The sequence below is a fragment of the Aplidium turbinatum genome, chromosome 18 (genome assembly GCF_918807975.1).
Source record: "Aplidium turbinatum chromosome 18, kaAplTurb1.1, whole genome shotgun sequence".
NCBI classification, from domain to species: Eukaryota; Metazoa; Chordata; class Ascidiacea; order Aplousobranchia; family Polyclinidae; genus Aplidium; species Aplidium turbinatum.
The window spans coordinates 682,510-688,509 of NC_137489.1; positions in this window are offsets into that span (position 1 = coordinate 682,510).

Below are 6,000 nucleotides of genomic sequence, written 5' to 3' on the forward strand. Positions count from 1 at the left end.
TACGGCGCCGTAAATACAGCCGTTCCATGCCTTTTTTTCTAGTCTTTACGTCGCTTTTAGTGCGCATGCGCGCTGTTGCTGAAAAAAGATGGATATATAACTAAATTCAAACTGATTTCACCAAGTGATTCCGTGGCGCATGCGGTTTGCGTCTGATTCTTACTCACAAGGATATGAGTTCGATACTTCCAAGAAGTGTGCTTTTTTTTAAGCTAAATTCTCACCTGAAGTGACTCAATCGTTAGGCTGCGCATTTTTGTGGCCGTTTAGTTTGTTTTTAATTCTGAACATCACAACGAAAAAACAATATATGACAAACATAGCAGAGATCTAGAAAAAGGTAGAAGAGACAAAACGCGGACGTTATACCGTGCATGATCCAAGATAGCCGAGAACGTCTGCGCGGCGTTCGAAAGAACGCGGCTGTGTCTCGGTAACGACACTTAATGGCAAGCCAAAATAAGGGGAACAGCTGACTCGAAGACTAAATATCACTTCGCTGCTTCCTGTTGTCTGTTGTATCGCATCTGTGATCGCAGTGTAGGCTACTGTATGTTATCGCAATGGGCGCAAATGAAAACCCGATTATTATTATAAAGCAGGACAATCAGTTTAAAATATGACGTCGTCGTCGTGTGAGCCTCTGGGGCCGAGGGTCTATCCTTTTACCACCCCAGATTCACGATGTTCCCGGACTAGGGGAAGGTGGGGCAGGACGGGACACTTAATTTTAATCGATGTTTTGCAGAATTCCTTTTTATCAATATCGGTAACTTTGGTATCATGTTATTTCTATTGCACACCACTACCAACCAGCAAGATACAAAGACTCAGTTAGTATCGCATGACCTTATAATTAACAAAAACAAAAAAAATTAATTTGTCCCGTCTTGCCCCACACCTGGGGCAGGACGGGACGCGTATTGTTCATATGAGGAATCACCTGTAAAACCACAAATCTACTGATAATATCTTGTAATTTCAAAAATGGCTTGCATTTACAGCACACGTAATTACATCAGGGCAAAATGACAGACTACTTTTTTCCATAAAAATCACATACAAAATTGCCACGCTCATTATAAGCAGAACAGATGTCCCATCCTGCCCCAAACAGCTCTGTCCCGTTTTGCCCCAATGACTGACATTTTGAAATTTTCTGTTTGTTTATTATATATGCAACTCACATCTAAAAAGTCAGATACCCCAAAAAGCACTTTTATTACTGTATCTCCAGACCACGTATCATCTTCCAGATTTTTCTGAAATCATGCTAAAATGTGAAAAGTTTTGATAAGATTTCTTATAGCAACTAGCCTCTAATCAGTTATCTTGTTGCCACGACCACGTTTTTTCTCTGAACATGTCTTTTTTTTGCAAGTCATCGAGAATCATGGTGTCCTTTAACATCTAAATGGGTAGAGGACGCTAAAGCTAATACTTTTAAAAATATCCACGGTGTCCCGTCCTGCCCCACGTCCCATCTTGCCCCACCTTCCCCTACACTGGAAGGCTAGAGAGCAGCCAGTCTTTGGTTTCGTCATCCATGACACACAGACCTTCCACTCCGTTAAGTGGCTTGAAGATGGTACAGTCATTGATGATGTGGTCTGCGGTCTGTTCCTCGGCACCACATTCACAGAAGGAGGAAGAGGCCATTCCCCATTGGTGCATGGTTGAGCGGAAAAGCCCGACGTCCTGTCCTGGTATAGTGTTAGGCCGATTGGGCGTGTGTCGGCGTCGGGGATGAACGAATAGAGTTTGGTGGCGCTTGACTTCCATTCAGAACTCCATTTATGGTCCGCCCAAGCAGCCGCAGAGACGTCTTGTTCTCAAACCTTTAGTTAGGCTACGTTACGATTCAATCGTTAGGCTACCGGTACGCATTTTTGTGGCCGTTCAATCAATCAATCAATCAATCATTTTATTTTTCGTCATTAACGCGTCCGGGACGAAAAAGATACTAACTACAAAAATCGATATAAACCTACCAGCACGTTAACGAACGGGAAAAGGTGGCAAAACCTTGAAAGGTTTAAAACGTGCCTGAATGAAAAATTATGTAGTAGGCTATATCAGTAGTTAGCACGGCCACAAAACCCAAAAAACAAATAGCAAAAAAATAAAACAAAAACAGAAACAGTTTAGTTTGTTTTTAGTTCTGACCATCACAACGAAAAATCAGTTTAAAATATGGCACGGTCGAACACCTTAATAATTTTTTTTATAAATTTAGAAAGAAAAAAAAGGCTTTTCTTTAAAATTCTATAACTTATTGATAAAATTTTTAGGTGTTTACGACCGTGCCATATTTTAAACTGATTTTTCGTTGTGATGGTCAGAACTAAAAACAAACTAAACTGAACGGCCATAAAAATGCGTACCGGTAGCCTAACGATTGAATCGTAACGTAGCCTAACTAAAGGTTTGAGAACAAGACGTCTCTGCGGCTGCTTGGGCGGACCATAAATGGAGTTCTGCATGGAAGTCAAGCGCCGCCAAACTCTATTCGTTCATCCCCGACGCCGACACACGCCCAATCGGCCTAACACTATACCAGGACAGGACGTCGGGCTTTTCCGCTCAACCATGCACCAATGGGGAATGGCCTCTTCCTCCTTCTGTGAATGTGGTGACGAGGAACAGACCGCAGACCACATCATCAATGACTGTTCCATCTTCAAGCCACCTAACGGAGAGTTGAACTAAGGTCTGCGTGTCATGGATGACGAAACCAAAGACTGCCTGCTCTCTAGTAGCCTTCCAGTGTAGTCCGGGAACATCGTGAATCTGGGGTGGTAAAAGGATAGACCCTCGGCCCCAGAGGCTCACACGACGACGACACCATATTTTAAACTGATTGTTCTGCTTTATAATAATAATCGGGTTTTCATTTGCGCCCATTGCGATAACATACAGTAGCCTACACTGCGATCACAGATGCGATACAACAGGCAACAGGAAGCAGCGAAGTGATATTTAGTCTTCGAGTCAGCTGTTCCCCTTATTTTGGCTTGCCATTAAGTGTCTTTACCGAGACACAGCCGCGTTCTTTCAAACGCCGCGCAGACGTTCTCACCACTCGGCTATCTGGTATCATGCACGGTATAACGTCCGCGTTTTGTCGCTTCTACCTTTTTCTAGATCTCTGCTATGTTTGTCATATACTGTTTTTTCGTTGTGATGCGCAGCCTAACGATTGAGTCACTTCAGGTGAGAATTTAGCTTAAAAAAAAGCACACCTCTTGGAAGTATCGAACTCATATCCTTGGGAGTACGAATCTGACGCAGACCGCATGCGCCACTGAATCACTTGGTGAAAATAGTTGAATTTAGTTATATACCCATCTTTTTTCAGCAACAGCGCGCATGCGCACTAAAAGCGACGTAAAGACTAGAAAAAAGGCATGGAACGTCTGTATTTACGGCGCCGTAAACGCAGCCACTTCCTTAATATTATGAGTACCGGTACATGCATAAAAGTGAGACAAAGTCCAATTTAAAATTCTTCTGTTGTATTGTTCCAATTAGAAATTCTTATGTTGCATATCGCGCGATTTCGGGTATTGAACCCTTTATCAACAGCATAGTACAGTAAAATTTACAGCAGTTCACTTTAAAAAAATGACTAAAAATGTTATTTGGTTGCTAAGAAACAAATTAGTCTGCGAAATTAGTCTACGAGCAGTAATAATGACAATTTTTATGCAAATTATGAAGGTAATTAGGTCATAGGCTACATTATAAAAGTGAAGTGACAAGCTTTAGTTGCAACAATAAAAAGTACGAGAATATTAAGCATTCGGCGAAGTATTTAAATGTAAACAACAAACAATGGGGTCAGTCAAGCTGACATACGCCAAAGCCTGGGACCAGTCAAGCCAGCCTCCTGTTACAATTACATGATCTGAACTAGCGGATGCAAGATACTTCTAACTAATTATTTAAAAAAAGGGGGCGATTACTTTAAACCCGTATCAACGTAAAGACTAATTTCGCAGACTAATTTGTTTCTTAGCAACCAAATAACATTTTTAGTCATTTTTTTAAAGTGAACTGCTGTAAATTTTACTGTACTATGCTGTTGATAAAAGTTGTACTGATGAGGGTTCAATACCCGAAATCGCGCGATATGCAACATAAGAATTTCTAATTGGAACAATACAACAGAAGAATTTCAAATTGGACTTTGTCTCACTTTTATGCATGTACTCATAATATTAACATGTACTCTAAAAGGTCGTCGTTTATATTATAGTGTTCACATTTTTCTTAAATTTTTGATGCTTTTGTATCTGCTTTACGCGGATCCCCGATTGACTTTACGTTGATACGGGTTTAAAGTAATCGCCCCCTTTTTTAAATAATTAGTTAGAAGTATCTTGCATCCGCTAGTTCAGATCATGTAATTGTAACAGGAGGCTGGCTTGACTGGTCCCAGGCTTTGGCGTATGTCAGCTTGACTGACCCCATTGTTTGTTGTTTACATTTAAATACTTCGCCGAATGCTTAATATTCTCGTACTTTTTATTGTTGCAACTAAAGCTTGTCACTTCACTTTTATAATGTAGCCTATGACCTAATTACCTTCATAATTTGCATAAAAATTGTCATTATTACTGCTCGTAGACTAATTTCGCAGACTAATTTGTTTCTTAGCAACCAAATAACATTTTTAGTCATTTTTTTAAAGTGAACTGCTGTAAATTTTACTGTACTATGCTGTTGATAAAAGTTGTACTGATGAGGGTTCAATACCCGAAATCGCGCGATATGCAACATAAGAATTTCTAATTGGAACAATACAACAGAAGAATTTTAAATTGGACTTTGTCTCACTTTTATGCATGTACTCATAATATTAACATGTACTCTAAAAGGTCGTCGTTTATATTATAGTGTTCACATTTTTCTTAAATTTTTGATGCTTTTGTATCTGCTTTATTACGCAGATCCCCGATTGACTTTACGTTGATACGGGTTTAAAGTAATCGCCCCCTTTTTTTAAATATATTTTAAACCTTTAGGTTTTGCCATCTTTCCCTTTTGTTGGTGTCAAATTCGTATGTTTACTTTGCCGTTCTGTACATGTTTGCGCCAGCAACAAAAATAAATTGAATTGTATTGAATTGAGACGACCATACGGTCTACTAGTCAATTGCCACCCTACGGAAATGATAATTTTGTCTCTTCTGGCACAAAAAAAATATTATATAAGTTATAACAAAAAAATACAATGTTCTCGCGCTTTACAATATACACGGAAAGGAGAACAAAAGTTTATTTTAGATATTGTTTACATAAAAATACAAGAAACAAGCAGAGATTATATTTCCATAACATACAATTTACGATTCTCCATAGCCTTGTAAAATTATGGAGATGTGGGGATTCGTAGAAGTCATTGAAGCCCCAATTAAACAAAAATAAAAGCCGCCATACTCGAGAGCCACCCTTGTTTGGGATCATAGTGGTGCATATCTATGTTGTCTTGAGCGGGAAGCGAACTTCTAACTTGTTGAAAATTCCAACTACCTGCCTATAAAAGAAGGTGTTAAATTAAAGTGTTGCCAGATATTTTGGAGACCTATGTAAAGCGTGTGGGCCACCTCTACTGTACCATAACAATTCATTCTAAAAAATTGAACAATGTTGACAGTGACTAGTAGTTAGAATTTTAAAGTTTTGCCCATTACAGATAGACAGTACAGTACATTACAGATAGAAAGCTGTACAAGTACTTTTTGAGATAAAACGTAACGTGAGTAAGACGAGTTTTCTATCACAAATTCAAACTCAATTTTGAAATAAAACATCAATAACAATTTCTTGCTGGTTTGGCTTGTTTCTATATTTCTAGTTTTAAATCCTTTAATTTGTTTCCCAGTTGAAATTTTTGTCGGCTGCATTGCCGAGTGGTGAGAGCCCTAGAATGGCACTCGAAAGGGCGGCGGTTCGACACCGCTCAAGAGCATGCGGCTGTATCTTTGGCAGGACACT